Source organism: Gopherus evgoodei, chromosome 5 (assembly GCF_007399415.2).
Source record: "Gopherus evgoodei ecotype Sinaloan lineage chromosome 5, rGopEvg1_v1.p, whole genome shotgun sequence".
Taxonomy (NCBI): Eukaryota; Metazoa; Chordata; order Testudines; family Testudinidae; genus Gopherus; species Gopherus evgoodei.
In genome coordinates, this window is record NC_044326.1 from 56,439,105 (window position 1) to 56,456,709 (window position 17,605).

A 17,605-nucleotide genomic window follows, 5' to 3' on the forward strand; every position below is an offset into this window, starting at 1 on the left:
GAGAATATGTTTCAGGTTGGCAGGTTGTCTGTGGGCAAGGATTGGCCTGCCACCCAAGGCCTGTGAAAGTGTGGGATCATTGTCCAGGATGGGTTGTAGATCCTTGATGATGCGTTGGAGGGGTTTTAGCTGGGGGCTGTATGTGATGGCCAGTGGAGTCCTGTTGGTTTCTCTCTTGTGTTTGTCTTGCAGTAGGAGGCTTCTGGGTACACGTCTGGCTCTGTTGATCTGTTTCCTTATTTCCTCATGCGGGTATTGTAGTTTTGAGAATGCTTGGTGGAGATTTTGTAGGTGTTGGTCTCTGTCTGAGGGGTTAGAGCAGATGCGGTTGTACCTCAGTGCTTGGCTGTAGACAATGGATCGTGTGATGTGCCCGGGATGGAAGCTGGAGGCATGAAGGTAGGCATAGCGGTCGGTGGGTTTTCGATATAGGGTGGTGTTAATGTGACCATCACTTATTTGCACCGTGGTGTCAAGAAAGTGGACCTCCCGTGTAGATTGGTCCAGGCTGAGGTTGATGGTGGGGTGGAAGCTGTTGAAATCATGGTGGAATTTTTCCAGAGTCTCCTTCCCATGGGTCCAGATGATGAAGTTGTCATCAATGTAGCGTAGATAGAGAAGGGGTGGACGAGAGCTGAGGAAGCGTTGTTCCAGGTCGGCCATGAAGATATTGGCATATTGTGGGGCCATGCAGGTGCCCATAGCAGTGCCACTGATCTGGAGATATATATTGTCATCAAATTTGAAATAGTTTTGTGTAAGTATAAAGGCACAGAGCTCAGCAGCCAGTTGTGCTGTGGCATCATCAGGGATAGTGTTCCTGACAGCTTATATTCCATCTGTGTGTGGGATGTTTGTATAGAGAGCCTCTACATCCATGGTGGCTAGGATGGTGTTTTCTGGGAGGTCACCAATGCATTGTAGTTTCCTCAGGAAATCAGTGGTGTCGCGGAGATAGCTGGGAGTGCTGGTGGCATAGGGTCTGAGTAGAGAGTCCATATATCCAGACAGTCCTTCAGTGAGAGTGTCAATGCCCGAGATGATGGGGAGTCCAGGATTTCCGGGTTTGTGGATCTTGGGTAGTAGATAGAATAACCCTGGTCGGGGCTCTAGGGGTATGTTGATTTCTTCTGGTGTTAGTGTAGGGAGTGTCCTGAGTAGATGCTGTAATTTCTTAGTGTATTCCTCAGTGGGATCTGAGGGAAGTGGCCTGTAGAATTTGGTATTGGAGAGTTGTCTGTCTGCCTCCTTTTGATAGTCAGACCTGTTCATGATGACAACGGCACCTCCTTTATCAGCCTCTTTGATGATAATGTCAGGGTGGTTTCTGAGGCTGTGGATGGCATTGCGTTCTGCACGACTTAGGTTGTGAGGCAAGCGATGTTGTTGTTCCACGATTTCTGCCTGTGCACGCCGGCGGAAGCATTCAATGTATAGGTACAGGCTGTCATTTCGACCCTCAGGAGGAGTCCATGTGGAGTTCTTTTTCTTGTGCTCTTGGTGGGAGGGCACCGGTGTATCAGTGCACTGTTCAGTGTTGTCCTGGAGCACCCGCATGGCCCCACAATATGCCAATATCTTCATGGCCGACCTGGAACAACGCTTCCTCAGCTCTCATCCACTCACACCCCTTCTCTATCTATGCTACATTGATGACATCTTCATCATCTGGACCCATGGGAAGGAGACTCTGGAAAAATTCCACCATGATTTCAACAGCTTCCACCCCACCATCAACCTCAACCTGGACCAATCTACACGGGAGGTCCACTTTCTTGACACCACGGTGCAAATAAGTGATGGTCACATTAACACCACCCTATATCGAAAACCCACCGACTGCTATGCCTACCTTCATGCCTCCAGCTTCCATCCCGGACACATCACACGATCCATTGTCTACAGCCAAGCACTGAGGTACAACCGCATCTACTCTAACCCCTCAGACAGAGACCAACACCTACAAAATCTCCACCAAGCATTCTCAAAACTACAATACCCGCATGAGGAAATAAGGAAACAGATCAACAGAGCCAGACGTGTACCCAGAAGCCTCCTACTGCAAGACAAAACACAAGAGAGAAACCAACAGGACTCCACTGGCCATCACATACAGCCCCCAGCTAAAACCCCTCCAACGCATCATCAAGGATCTACAACCCATCCTGGACAATGATCCCACACTTTCACAGGCCTTGGGTGGCAGGCCAATCCTTGCCCACAGACAACCTGCCAACCTGAAACATATTCTCACCAGTAACTACACACCACACCATAATAACTCTAACTCAGGAACCAATCCATGCAACAAACCTCGATGCCAACTCTGCCCACATATCTACACCAGCGACACCATCACAGGACCTAACCAGATCAGCCACACCATCACTGGTTCATTCACCTGCACATCCACCAATGTAATATACGCCATCATATGCCAGCAATGCCCCTCTGCTATGTACATCGGCCAAACTGGACAGTCTCTACGGAAAAGGATAAATGGACACAAATCAGACATTAGGAATGGCAATATACAAAAACCTGTAGGAAAGCACTTCAACCTCCCTGGCCACACTATAGCAGACCTTAAGGTGGCCATCCTGAAGCAAAAAAACTTCAGGACCAGACTTCAAAGAGAAACTGCTGAGCTTCAGTTCATCTGCAAATTTGACACCATCAGCTCAGGATTGAACAAAGACTGTGAATGGCTTGCCAATTACAGAACCAGTTTCTCCTCTCTTGGTTTTCACACCTCAACTGTTAGAACAGGGCCTCATCCTCCCTGATTGAATTGACCTCGTTATCTCTAGCTTGCTTGCTAGCACACACATATATATATATATATATATATATATATATATATATATATATATATATATATATATATATATATATATATATATATACATACACCTGCCCCTGGATATTTCCATTACATGCATCTGAGGAAGTGGGTATTCACCCACGAAAGCTCATGCTCCAAAACGTCTGTTAGTCTATAAGGTGCCACAGGATTCTTTGCTGCTTTTACAGATCCAGACTAACACGGTTACCCTCTGATACTTGACATCAAATAACTGCTTCATGTATTCTAAATGCTCCTCTCAAAAAGCCACTAGTTCATTGTATTCAGTAGTAAAGAATTTCTTGACTCCCATGGAATTGAGCCACCAGACCCTTTTTTAAAAAAACATTTCAATATTTTCATTAAATGTTTTGTCATCCCACACTACACACATTCAGTTGCAATAAATATTCAAAGAACACAGATATGATTAAAAGTAAAAATAAATATAATATAAACACTGCTACATTATAAATAAATGTAATGTTCTTCTTATTTCTCAATTACAAATTTGCATTTTAAATTTGCATATAGAATTCAGTCCTGCAAACACTTAACCATGCAGCTCTTTACTCACATAGTCCCAGCCTTCAATGAGATTACTCACATGAGTGAAGTAACTTGCATGTGTGAAGTGAGTGCAGGATAAGGCCGATATTTAGGTGATATATTCCTCTCTTCTTTTAAAAGGACTGAACCTGAAAAGAACTGAGCACCCAAAACTTCCACTGAAGTAAAGAATTGTGGGTGGTCTGAAGCTTTTAGGATCAGACCCAAAAGATGAATTCTAACCATTATGAACTAACCTCTAGCCCACATTACCTCCTCCTCATCCCCCATGCCCCCCCTCACACTCAGTCTCAAGGAGAAAGCCATAGAAAGGGGACAGAAAAATGGAAAACTCCCCTCAAGGAATTAGCTGCTAAGCACAAACCTAAAGGCAAGAGGCTGAACTGTTTGGAAAATGGAATTTCTATCCCACAGTGGATTCTGTTATTTGGACATTTGGTTTCATCACAAAGTAGGCCAACATATTGAAAAATTTCAGTATTTTTTGAAAAATGATGTTTTGTTTTGAAGTATTAATTCAGTATGAAACATTGCATTTCAAAATATCAATATTCTCTACACTTCAGCATGTTTATTCAAAATGAAACATTTTGTTTTCAATTTTCCCATCTAAAAAATTGGAAAATGCAGTTGAAAAATACCTTTTCCTACAAAATAATATGATTTAGATAAAACCACGTATTTAAGATCCTAGAAGATGAAAAATGGGGTTGGAATTAAATCTGATGTTTAGGGGTGTGACAGGATCCCTGGGGTGCAGCCTGGGACTGTGGGATCACTGTGCCCCCTGAACTCTCTCCAGCCTCGGCTGTCTCTCACAATGCCTTCCTATTGACCAACAGCAAATCCCTCCAGGTGCTGTTGTCACTCAGCACAACCACATGTGGAGACCCACACCCAATTAGAGTGCATGAATGCTCCCAGAGCCACTCAAATCACACAGAGAAAGGCACCAGAACCCAATCCCCCCAGTTCCCAGCACTGTATCTCAGGAATATACCATCTTGCACTGTTCAAGATAAGCAGTGCAAATATATTAATTGGTTCATCACTTCATTAGTGGAAAGTGGATATACACTAGTCTTGGCAAACTTGTGCAGATTACCAAACACTTCAGGCAAACTCACTGGTAAAGATAAACAGTAAAACAAAATGTACTGACTACAAAAGATAGATTTTAAGTGATTATAAGTGCTAGGCAAAAAGTTAGAGCGAGTTACCAAAAGAAAAAAAAGTATAGGTATGCAGTCTAAATTCTCAACCCTATTAGACTGGACAACCTCTAGATTAAGCAGTTTTTCTCACCCTCCTGGATATTGCAGTTCATAGGACACAGATTTCACCCTTGAAATCTGGGCCAGTCTCCTCTGTTGGAGTCTTAAGTCTTCTCAGTGACCTCATTGCTTGCAGCATAGAATGGGAAGGAGAAAGATAGAGCATAGGCACCTTGTCTTTTGTTTTACACCCTCAGTCCCATGTGCTTGGAGAACACAAGTCCAGGCATGTCTGGGAGCATTGCTAAGTCCCCAGGCAAGGTTGACCAATTCTCCCAGTGTGGTCTCATGCAGATGAGTGATTGAATTGTAGCCCCCTTGCTGGACAATGGTTGTTGATGGTTGTTTGACACCCCACCGAACAGGGGCGGCTCTAGACATTTCGCCACCCCAAGCACTGCGGCATGCCACGGGGGGCACTCCACCGAAGCCGCAGGACCAGCGGACCCTCCGCAGGCAAGTCTGTGGGAGGTCCACCGGAGCCCTGCCTGCCGCCCTCCCAGCGACTGGCAGAGCACCCCCCGCGGCATGCCACCCCAAGCACGTGCCGAGGCACTGGTTACTTTCCTTGCAGTTGTCTCTGGAGAGCTAATATTTGGCTGATTCCCCAACTTACAGCATTTTTAGTGACAACCATACAACACAATCTCATAACCTCATATACACTAAATATATACATATTTAGCTAAAACAGTGACTTTCAGCTGATCATAACCTTTCCCCTGATACCTCACATGGCATGCTTTATATGCAGTATCACAATTATATACAGATGGGGACTATGGGGGTTACAAGACACTCCCCCAAGGTACAGAATATCACAGCAGGGTTTTCTGAGTGTATTTTTCTACACAGGCTGCAAGGTATGAATCCTTGCAAAGGACTGCTGTGGCAGAAAGCTGCTGCAACATCACTTAGAGAAGAGGAGCCATGCAGGTCCAGTGAAGCCTCAAATGTGGGCGGCATTGCCTGAGAATAATGTATATGGTGGTTAGGATGTTTGGGAATTTAATTGATCCAGAATTTCTTTGCAATGGAATGAAGTGCTCCTGTGGAAATTAAAGCAGAATACCTTCTCTATAGGACCCCAAAGGAAATCAATGGTGGTGACTGTGACACTGCACCCCCTACTCTTCACAGTGATATTATTACAATGCAATTATGGCATAATTATGATGCATTAAGATGGGTCACATGAGGTGTCATTGGAAGTTATGATTTATTGGATATGATTATCCTATTTGTATGCATGTATCATTTTTGTATCTGAAGTTATGAATATTGACTAGGGATCTGTATTTCAAATGGACTTACTCTGGAAAAAACCCCATCACCAGCTTTTCAGGTACAACAATGAAGAAGCCAGAAGGGGCTGATGGCCTGTCAGCAAAGACAATGGACTCTGGAATAGCTAACCTTCCTGTGGGAATTTTGACCAGCCTGTAAGCAATGGCTACTATAGCACTGCAAGGGCATGTGATCAGATCATATGTTTCTGGACTCCATCTTGTGATGTCAATATTTTCCCAGAAACTGGTCTGGGAACCAAGTTTTGAAGCAAAGAGTTCCTGCCACATGATAAAACTATATAAGGCAGGGGGGTGACATCATTGGTTATTCTTCACTCCCTACAGAAGAGGACTCTTGAAAACACCTGAGGAACAAAGACTGAAATGGGGGAAGTGCTGGACCCAGGCTAAAGGGATTTCTAGCCTGTGTATGAAACACCTAGGGATTCCAAGCTTGCAAAGCAAGCTGCAAAGACATTGTTAATTCAAATCCTATCTTTCTAATATGTTAAGCGTAGTTTGAATTTTTTGTTTATTTACTAGGTAATCTGCTTTGATCTGTTTGCTATGACTTATATTCACTTAAAATCTATCTTCAGTAGTTCATATATTTATTATATGTTTTAATTTAAACCAGTGAGTTTGAGTGAAATGCATGGGAAATTGTAGCTCAAGGGGCAAAGGCTGTTGTATATTCCTCTCCACATTGAGGGGGAAATGAACTGTATGAGCTTACACTGTACAGTTCCCTGTGCAGATCAAGATGGAATAATTTTGGGTTTATGCTCCAGAAGGGGTGCATGCCTGGGGAGCTGAGAGTTACTTTGTATTTAGCCTTTCTACTGTCAGTTCACATACAGTGGCTGGTCAGAGAGCCAGCATGTAACTGCAGCTGGATGTGTCCCTACCTGTGTATATATGCTGGTGGAAGTGTAAGACTGGAGCCTGTCTACTGCTTGTCACAGCAGCACGGTGTGAGGAGGAGGCTGGTGGGTCAGAGGGTTCAGTGATACCCCAGTTTCAGGTGGCACCCCGGGGAGGAACCCATCACAGTGACATTACCTGACCCTCCACCTGCAGGACCCTCAGTGGGGCATGGTTTAGAGAAATATAATTTTAAGAGCATATCAGGCTTTGCACAGCCACTGAAATTTAGATAGGTACACAGCATATATTTTAATGTAAAATGTTAGAGTTAGTCAATTATGACTGTGACCAAAAATACTTGCAATATAAATAATATAATTTTATAATGTTATTTGGGAAACTTTGTGTATGTTAAGTTATGTCCGGCTGCATTAATTGTATCTTGAAGGCTTCGCAGCTGGAGTTCACTGGAAACTTGATTTTTCTCTGCTGTAATCTACAGACAGATAAAATAAGTAAATACACAACAACAAATAGTGTCTGACAAACAAACAAAAAAGCAAGTGTGAAGGAGGTCTGAAGAAGAATCATACTGCCTTGGATATGTCAGAGTCACTTATTTTCCCAGCAGGATAATTAGTGTTCTAACATGACAATTAAAAATTTCAAATTTCCATTGGCCAGAGATATTCACATGGTTATGCAAAAATGAATCACCAAAAACACTTCAAAACTACTAAGTCTCAATTAAGGGAAGAAACTGTATGTAACCCCAACAAATCTTATTATAGCACTGAGTTTATCAGTGTTATTATGAGCCAAATACAGGCTCAGAGTTCTGCACAGCATAGGGCCCAGTATCCTGTCTGCCGACAGTGGCCAATACCAGGTGCCCAAGAGGTAGTGAACCTAACAGGCAATGATCAAATGATCTCTTTCCTGCCATCCATCTCCACCCTCTGACAAACAGAGGCTAGGGACACCATTCCTTACCCAACCTGGCTAATAGCCATTAATGGGCTTAACCTCCATGAATTTATCTAGTTCTCTTTTAAACCCTGTTATAGTCCTAGCCTTCACAACTTCCTCAGGTAAGGAGTTCCATAGGTTGACTGTGTGAAGAACTTCCTTGTATTTATTTTAAACCTGCTGTCCATTAATTTCATTTTTTGGCCCCTAGTTCTTATATTATGGGAACAAGTAAATAACTTTTCCTTATTTACTTTCTCCACACCACTCATGATTTTATTTACCTCTATCATATCCCCCCTTATTCTCCTCTTTTCCAGGCTGAAAAGTCCTAACCTCTTTAATCTCTCCTCATATGAGACCTGTTCCAAACCCCTAATCATTTTAGTTGCCCTTCTCTGAACCTTTTCTAATGCCAGTATATCTCTTTTGAGGTGAGGAGACCACATCTGTACACAGTATTCAAGATGTGGGTGTACCATAGATTTATATGCGGGCAATAAGAGATTCTCCATCTTATTCTCTATCCCTTTTTTAATGATTCCTAACATCTTGTTTGCATTTTTGACTGCCGTTGCACACTGCATGGACGTCTTCAGAAACTATCTACGATGACTCCAAGATCTCTTTCCCGATTAGTTGTAGCTAAATTAGTCCCCATCATATTGTATGTATAGTTGGGATTATTTTTTCCAATGTGCATTACTTTACATTTATCCACATTAAATTTCATTTGCCATTTTGTTGCCTGATCACTTAGTTTTGTGAGATCTTTTTGAAGTTCTTCACTGTCTGCTTTGATCTTAACTATTTTGAGCAGTTCAGAATCATCTGCAAACTTTGCCACCGGACTGTTTACCCCTTTCTCCAGATCATTTATGAATAAATTGAATAGGATTAGTCCTAGGACTGACCCTTGGGGAAAACCACTAGTTATCCCCAGGAGGGGTGCCAGCGTTTTTGGCGCCCGGGGGGGGGTCCTTCTGTGCTCTCTGTTGTTGATGGCAATTCTGCGGCAGGGGGGTCCTTTCGTGCTCCCGGTCTTAGGGGCACTTCGGCAGCGGGTCCCGGAGCAAGTGAAGGACCTGCTGCAGAATTGCCGCCAAAGACCCAGAGCGCAAAAGGACCCCCCACTGCCGAATTGCTGCTGAGGGCAGTAAAATGCCACCCCCTGCCAAATCCTGGTGTCATAGGCGACCGCCTAGGTTACCTAAATGGAAGCACCGGCCCTGGTTATCCCTCTCCATTCTGAAAATTTAGCATTTATTCCTACCCTTTGTTCCCTGTCTTTTAACCAGTACTCCATGAAAGGATCTTCCCCTTATCACATGACAACTTAATTTACGTAAGAGCTTTGGTGAGGGACCTTGTCAAAGGCTTTCTATAAATCTAAGTACACTATGTCCACTGGAGCCCCCTTGTCCACATGTTTGTTGACCCCTTCAGAGAACTCTAATAGATTAGTAAGACATGATTTCCATTTACAGAAACCATGTTGACTTTTGCCCAACCATTTATGTTCTTCTATGCATCTGACAATTTTATTCTTATGATTGTTTCAACTAATTTGACCGGTACTGACGTTAGACTTACCAGTCTGTAATTGCCAGGATCACCTCTACAGCCCTTGTTAAATATTGGATTACATTATCTATCTTCCAGTCATTGGGTACAGTAGCCAATTTAAAGGACAGGTTACAAAATCATAGTTAATAGTTCCGCAAAAAATCATGAATATCTTCTAGTCCCGGTGACTTGTTACCCTTAAGTTTATCAATTAATTCCAAAACCTCCTCTAATGACACTTCAATCTGTGACAATTCTTCAGATTTGTCACCTACAGAGGATGGCTTAGGTTTGGAACTCTCCCTAACATCCTCATACATGAGGACTGAAGCAAAGAATTCATTTAGTTTCTCTGCAATGACTTTACCATTTTTAAGTGCTTCTTTTTTATCTCAATCATCTAGTGGCCCCACTGGTAGTTTAACAGGCCTTCTACTTTGGATGTACTTAAAAAACATTTTGTTATTACCATTTGATTTCTTGGCTAGCTGTTCTTCAAACTCCTTTTTGGTTTTTCTTATTACATTTTTACACTTAACCTGGCAGTGTTTATGCTCCTTTCTATTTACCTCTCTAGGATTTGTCTTTCACTTTTTAAAAGATGCCTTTTTATCTCTCACTGCTTCTTTTACATGGTTGTTAAGCCAGGGTAGTTTTTTTTTAGTTCTTTTAAAGTGTTTTTTTAATTTGGGGTATACATTTAAGTTAGACCTCTATTATTGTGTTTTTGAAAAGTGTCCATGTAGCTTGCAGGGATTTCATTCTAGTCACTGTACCTTTTAATTTCTGTTTAACTAGCCTCATTTTTGCATAGTTCCCCTTTCTGAAATTAAATGCCAATGTTGGGCTGCTGAGGTGTTCTTCCCACCACAGGATTGTTAAATGTTATTATATTATCGTCACAATTCCAAGCTGTCCTGTTATAGTTACCTTTTGGAGCAGATCATGTGCTCCACTCAGGACTAAATCAAGAATTGCCTCCCCTATTGTGGGTTCCTGTTCCAGCTGCTCCAAGGAACAGTCATTTAAAGTATCAAGAAATTTTGTCTCTGCATTTCATCCTGAGGTGACATGTTCCCAGTTAATATGGGGATAATTGAAATCCCCCATTGTTATTGAGTTCTTTATTTTGATTGCCTCTCTAATCTCACTTAGAATTTCATAGTCACTATGACTGTCTTGGTCAGGTGGTTGATAATACAGCCATACTGTATATTCTTATTAGAGCACGGAATTACTATCCATAAAGATTCTGTGGAATATGTGGATTCATTTAAGATTTTTACTTGGTTTGATTCTACATTTTCTTTCACATATAGTGCCAATCCCACCCCCCGCATGACCTGTTATGTCCTTCTGATATATTTTGTACCCCGGAATGATTGTGTCCCATTGATTGTCCTCCTTCCACCAGTTTTCTGTGATGCCTATTATATCAATATCCTCCTTTAAAATGAGGCACTCTAGTTCATCCACCTTATTATTTAGACTTCTAGCATTACTGTACAAGCACTTTAAAAACTTGTCTCTGTTTATTTGTCTGCCTGCTCCTGAGGTGTCAGATTCTTTTTTATGTGAATGTTTCTCATCTGATCTGGCCTGTACTTTATCCTTTTCCATCATATCCTGCTGACTAAAACCCAGAGAATCTCTAGCAATAGACTCTCCTCTAAGAGAAGTCTATGTTTGATCCACATGCTCCTCTGCAGCAATCAGCTATTCCCCATCTCTTCGTTTAAAAACTGTGCTGCAACCTTTTTAATGTTTAGTGCCAGCAGTTTGGATCCACTTCAGTTTAGCTGGAGCCCATCCTTCCTGTATAGGCTGCTCCTATCCCAAAAATTACCCCAGTTCCTAATAAATCTAAACCCCTCCTCCCTACGCCATTGTCTCATCCACGCATTGAGAGACTGAAGTGCTGCCGGCCTACCAAGCCTGCAAGTGGAAATAGAAGCAATTCTGAGAATGACACCATAGAGGTTCTGGATTTCAGTCTCTTTCCTAGTAGCCTAAATTTGGCCTCCAGGATGTCTCTCCTATCCTTCCCTATGTCATTGGTACCTACATGTATCACGACCACTGGCTCCTCCCCAGCACTATACATAAGTCAATCTAGATTCCTCGAAAGATCCGCAACCTTTGCACCAGGCAGGCAAGTCACCATACGGTTCTCCCGAACATCACAAACCCAGCTATTTATGTTTCTAATGATCAAATCTCCCATTACTAACACCTGCCTTTTCCTAATGACTGGAGTTCTCTCCCCCAGAGAGGTAACCTCAGTGCAAGAGGCAACCCCAACACCATCTGGAAGGAGAGTCCCAGCTATAGGAAGGTTTCCCTCTGCTTCTGTTGACTGCTCTGCTTCCCTGAGCCTTTCATCCTCCTCAACAGTGCAGATGCTGTCTGACCGGAGGTGGGGCAAATCTACAGTGTCCCAGAAACCCTCATCAACATTCCTCTCTGCTTCCCTTAGCTCCTCTATATCCGCCACCCTGGCCTCCAAAGCCTGTACACGGTGTCTGAGGGCCAGGAGCTCCTTGCACCAAATGCACACATATGCCACCCACCTACAGAGCAGGTAATCATACAGGCTATACTGAACACAATAAACAGGATAGCCCCCACTTCGCTGCTGGGCTTCTGCCTGTATTGTCTGCTACAGCTACCTAGGTTAATGATAGGGTTTTTGTTTAAATCAATAAGTTTTGATTATAATTTAGTTTAAGAGTTTTAAAGAATGTCAAGTGTACCTCACCCCCTTCCAAAACCCCTCTCGAAACTCCCTGTTAGCGGCCCCTGTTCGCAAAGCTCATTGGCTCACTGCTTTATATGTTATTCTTTGTATGTTTTATTCTGACATGGAAAGGGATAGCCCTCTCCTGCTGACTCTTGAGGAAGAAGGTGGCAATTAGCTGACTTCATTGTACTAGCCTTCTTTGCATTGTGTGGTGGCTATAAGTTGGGAATGGTCAGAATGACCATGGAGGGAAGATAGGTGAGGCTTTGGGCTGGACACACCAATCCTGACCCAAAATATTAAGAAAAGTTAGTAAAACTTTAGGCTGCATGATCTTTTCCAAGGAGCTATTCTATGTTGGTAGGGCAGCTGTGGCTAGATGAGGCCTTGCTAATGTGATTTCACTGGAGCTGTGCTGTTAGGGAGCTGGGTGAGGAAGTACGAGACTCCAGAGTGGTATGATAGGCAGGAATTCGGTATGCATCATACTTGTGTTCTGCTCATCTTCTGGGATTTAATATGGAAGAAACCCCCTCTCACAGAATGATCTGGGGGAAATGTACAATTTTCTTTACCCCGGGATCCCTGCCACAGGTATTCTGGTTTTAATGAAATTTGTTTCCTGGAGAAGCTGCCACTGAGACTTTCCATGATATTGAGACTTTATGGTGTTTATTAGTAGTTTGCAAAATGGAAAGATGCACATGACATTTGGCATGCATGTACAAGTTAAATAAGACATAGGTCTGTCTTTTACTTTTGACTCTTTATTACTTCTTGTCTCTTTACTTTAAACCCACATGAGACCTACAACTTGCAACAGAAAAGGGAAACAAGTTAGCTCTAAATGTGTCTTGGGTTAATTTGATCATTTAAGAGTCTGATGTGGGGTGTGGAAATATTCTGAACGCTAGCTCTCATTAAAGCTACTGGAAGTTGTAGGTGCTTAGAATTTCTCAGGATCAGGCTCCTAAATTGTTAACCTTTATTTACTGTGGCAGTTATTTATAGATACCATATTTTTATTCTTTTTTAAACCATTTTTTAAAACATTAAAGGTCAAATCCAGTTTGCCTCACTTACTTGAGGCCTGATCCTAAGAACATTTATGCATCTGAGAAGTCCTATTAAATTCAACGCGGCTATTTGTATGCATATATATCTGTAGGATCAGTAGCATGCTTGCTGTCTTTTTTACAAGTCCATCAAAGGAACTGCTTAAATGAATAGGATTATTCACATGCGTAATAGTCTGCAGGACTGAGCCCATTAGTAAGTCAGGGGACAATTCATAGAAGTCAAATAGGATATGCCCTGAAAGGCTTTAAATGGCATGGAGCACTCTGTGAAATATAGTAGTTCACAGTAAGAGAAGCACAGTGCATTCGTTCAAATTGTAACTTTAATTTAATGCAATGTTTGTTTCACTTGATCAGATTGTATATATTTCTGAGACATGTTATGAACAGAAGAATGTTTATGTAAAGTGGCCAAAGGTTTAGAGAAAATTTATCTAAGACAAAAGCATAGATAGATAGATCAGATATATATCTCTGAAATCATTGCATATTTCATAGTATCTTTAAGGTCTGAACTTACTTTTATATGAAATTAAGGAAAACCTTTTAAGATTAATTTATAATCAGAGTTTTTGTTGCTTTTAACAATGTGTAAATTTGATTTAAAAAAAATCAATAAGCCTGGTAAAACTAGTTAGACTATAATTAGTTTATTGTATTTCTAAATAAATATATTTCCAACATTTTCATTACAAAATCTGTAAGTGGAAACTCACATCTCCCTCTTTACTTTAGAAAATTTAGAGCCTAATTCTGCAAATCTTTGTTCAGCTGAACAATCTTTAATCAAGCAAGTAGTCTCAGTAACTTTCTATGGGATTACTCCCAGGAGTAAAGGTTTGCCTATTGATGCAAGACTGAAAATTACCCCTAGTTCTTAAATTCTTGAAATTTGAAGAGAAGGTTACTACAAATCTAGTCCAATATATTTAGTGTGATTCAGGTCTTTCCAGTAAATATTTACATGCCTGCCCCGTGTGGTGTGCTAGATCCAGTATTTCATGAAGGGAACTGTAGTCTTTGAGTTTAGAAAAATTAACAGGAACAGGAAATGTAATTGTGTGTGTCATGCTGGGACTAGAGGCTACCACAGTAACTGCTTTTGGAGCTGCATGGTTGTCTTAATAAATGTTGTTATAGTTCACTCTTTTCGGTCTTGGCCTCCACATCTCAATAGATTGGCAATGAGACTGTCTCTCCTCCACCTGCATCCTTTCTTCAAAGCCCACTTGAGCCTCGAATTGGTTTTAATGCTTGCATTAGAGTGGTTTAGACCTATATCCTTGAAATTAATGACAGAAATTTCCAAAGCAAGAAAACATGCTTTGCTTATTCACTGCCTTAGAACCAAAGAGCAGTGTATATTTTACGCTCTTCCCCTTCTGGATGATCAATATGATACTGCACTCTATGGTAAAGAATTTTTTTGTGACTAAAGTAAGTGTCATAGCTCAAAGCTATAAATTCTGTCAGCATGAACAGAAACTAGGGGAATCAACAGACCAGCATATTGCTGCTTTAAGGGAACTGATTGTCACATGTGATTTTGGCAATATGGCAGATAAAACTATTCAAGATCAGCTTACAAGAAAAAAGTGTTGTGCCTCTTATTAGAGAATGCCTACTATTTGAATTGGAACTGACATTACAGAAATCCATAACCACTGACAATCATAGAGTCAGCTATAGTAGAGGCAAAAAATAATGAGCCCAGGTGCCTCAAGCATTGTCCAAGCTATGCAACCACTACAGATGTGGACTAAAACAATGAGGTCAAAAAGTTACAGGGACAATACAAATAAAAAGTCACAGAGCCAATAATTTCCAAACATACTTTACCTTGTATGATACTACTGTGTTTCTACACAACATGCCGCAAACTACACAGGGTGTCCTGCAAAGGGAGCTCAGTGAAATCACTGCAAAAAGACCAGATGTGCTAACATATGCCAAAGCAACCACTGTAATCAACAAGTATATATAGTTACTTTGCCTGATGTTACTGTTTTGAGTGTGGATGGAAGCAGCCCCACAACCATCACACATAAAACTAGTGTATACTGTTCATGTTTCTGGTACAGTCAGAGGGAAGCCCCCATGGTGGAATTAATGTTCAGCTGGCTCAGATGTTTTGATTTACTTGCATCACTCTGGATATGTGCCACTTACTGAACCAAGATTATGCCTAATGTGCTACTTGATGACCCACATTGCTGTTTTGTTGCTTATCTGTAACTGTGACTTCTGATACATAAGGACCTTACACATACAAGCTGTCAGATGGCCAGGTATGGAATGCTATTCATCCTGCAACTGCTTACCAAGAGTGAAGAAAATACATTTCAGATAAAATAATCTGGACCAGTTAGATTACTTTGCCACTGATAATACAGGATCACTGACAAGATAGTGGACCTGCCAGATGTTGCTATATTAATAAACACTAAGTAATTATAAAATTAACAACAGGAAATTATAACTATAATTAGAATTCTAGTTATAACTGAAGACTAAACCCTTTTCTTTAATGATTACATAACATAGTCACTAGTCCATACAGGCAGATAGCAGACTCTGATAGCACAAGTTATTGTTATTACTGTCTTAGGATCCTACCCTGGAAAGACTTATTCATGTGCTTAACTTTACATCCTATGAGTAGTTCCACTGAAGTAAAGTTTTGAAGGAATGAGTCTTTAAACAGCTATTTCAAAATACAGAAATTACTTGCAACATGCCAAACCATTTATTTCCTCTATTTAGATTTGAATGGGTATTTAACAGGAGCAACTGTACTTCCTAAATCATATTCAGTCTGTCACTGATATCTTTTAAAGTGTCATTTTCCACAGTTGGAACAAATCAATGCATGAGCAAATATTGTAAAATTGAATAGTATCCTGTGCAGCACATACAACATTTCAGACATCAGAGGGGTAGTCATGATAGTCTGGATCTGTAAAAGCAGCAAAGAATCCTGTGGCACCTTATAGACTAACAGACATTTTGGAGCATGCACTTTCATGGGTGAATACCCACTTCGTCGGATGCATGAAGTGGGTGTTCACCCATGAAAGCACATGCTCCAAACAGTCTGTTAGTCTATAAGGTGCCATAGGATTCTTTGCTGCTTTAACATTTCAGACATAATTCAGGTGAAGTTCCAATTGTAAGGGTTCCATACTTCTTAAAATTTAAAAGTGTTACTGTTTAATAATTTAAGTTGTTATTTCTATTAGCTGAACATCAACAATAATGCTTGTTTTAAATGTTTTCATGTAATTCAATATATAAATATGGCACCTAAGATTGTATTCCTTTCTTTTTGGAATAAATGTTGCAGAATCAAGCTACAAAACTAGACCCCAATTCAGCAAGAAACTTAGTCATGTGAGTAACTTTAAATATTTGAGCAGTCCTATCACATGCTAAAAGCTAGGCACATTTTTAAGTATCTTGCAGAATCAATACTATAGAAAAGAAACAGCACAGTTACATATTGAGAAATAACTTCATACATCAGTCATTTGCCAAACTGCAAAACTCTAAAATATATCACAGTTAAAAAGTCCTAACTAAGAAGATAATAGAGAAACAAATCAAATTGTCTACCTACCATATTATGCTCTGAACCTGCAATGAGCTTTGTATGGGCAAAGCCTCTTGGACTTTGGTGGGTTTCAAGTGAGTCCTGGAGTTTAAGGCTTTGCTAATTATCACAAATTTATTCCCAGAGACAAAACAGGATTATAATCACAGATTTAGGCCCTGATTCTCATTTACACTAATGTCCTTACCAGTGAAAAGAGGTCTCAAGTTTGTGTGAAATACATTGGGACTTAGGATAAATGAAAATCAGGCACTCTGAGTTCACAGATAGATGAATTTACAAATAGACTTCTCTGACTCTTTCATATCTCCCCTTCTCTCACTTCCAGCCAAGGTTTTGCTTACTTTACATTACAAACTTCCAAATTTGTCAGAAGTATTGTAACAACTAGCCCTATACTAAACAAAGCAGATTTTCAAGTAATAAATCAAGTAAGGATAACGAGGTCCATCAAAGTCAAGCTGGAAAAAATACAGGTCTACAATAACCTTGATCAATGAATTCATCCCCCCCTCCACTCCACTCTACCTTTATCCTGTGAACATTCAAGGGTAACTGTTAAAGTTCAGTACAGATTTCCCAGCAGGTAAAATCTTTGAAGCATTCCTCTGATTTTAATTTCTATTGGGAATCCTGAAACATGTAGTGTGGTGTAAAAGGTAAATTCAGGAGCACACAGGTGCAGGCTTTTACTCTTTTATTAGCAGAGCTGCAGCTGCTAACAGTCTGTGCAAGCAAAAGGCTCATGCTCTAAATTCTGCTACCAGCAGTGCTGAGATTCCCATAATAGCTTACA